The sequence below is a fragment of the Buceros rhinoceros genome, unplaced genomic scaffold (assembly GCF_000710305.1).
Source record: "Buceros rhinoceros silvestris isolate BGI_N320 unplaced genomic scaffold, ASM71030v1 scaffold10989, whole genome shotgun sequence".
NCBI lineage: Eukaryota > Metazoa > Chordata > Aves > Bucerotiformes > Bucerotidae > Buceros > Buceros rhinoceros.
The window spans coordinates 1962-2240 of record NW_010432115.1 but is presented as its reverse complement, the minus strand read 5'-3'; positions in this window follow the sequence as shown (position 1 = coordinate 2240).

Genomic DNA, 279 nt, shown 5'->3' with positions numbered 1-279 from the left:
TGCCTCTCTGTCCCGTGTCCCTTTTGCTGTGCACAAGGCAGGCCTGTGCGCAGGGTGCTCCGGCTCCGGGACGGAGGGACGGTGGCACCCAGCCTCTGTCCCCCCGCTCTCCTTTTCCTGGCTGTGTGATGGAGGGGGGTCGTTCCTCGGTGCTGGGCACAGCTACGGTCCAGCTCTAGCTCTGTGGGGGAGAGCTGAAGGCTGCACCATCACCCCGGGGGCTTGTGGGCAGCACCGGGTGCTCGGGTGCGATGAGAGTGCTGGCTACAGGGAGTCCTT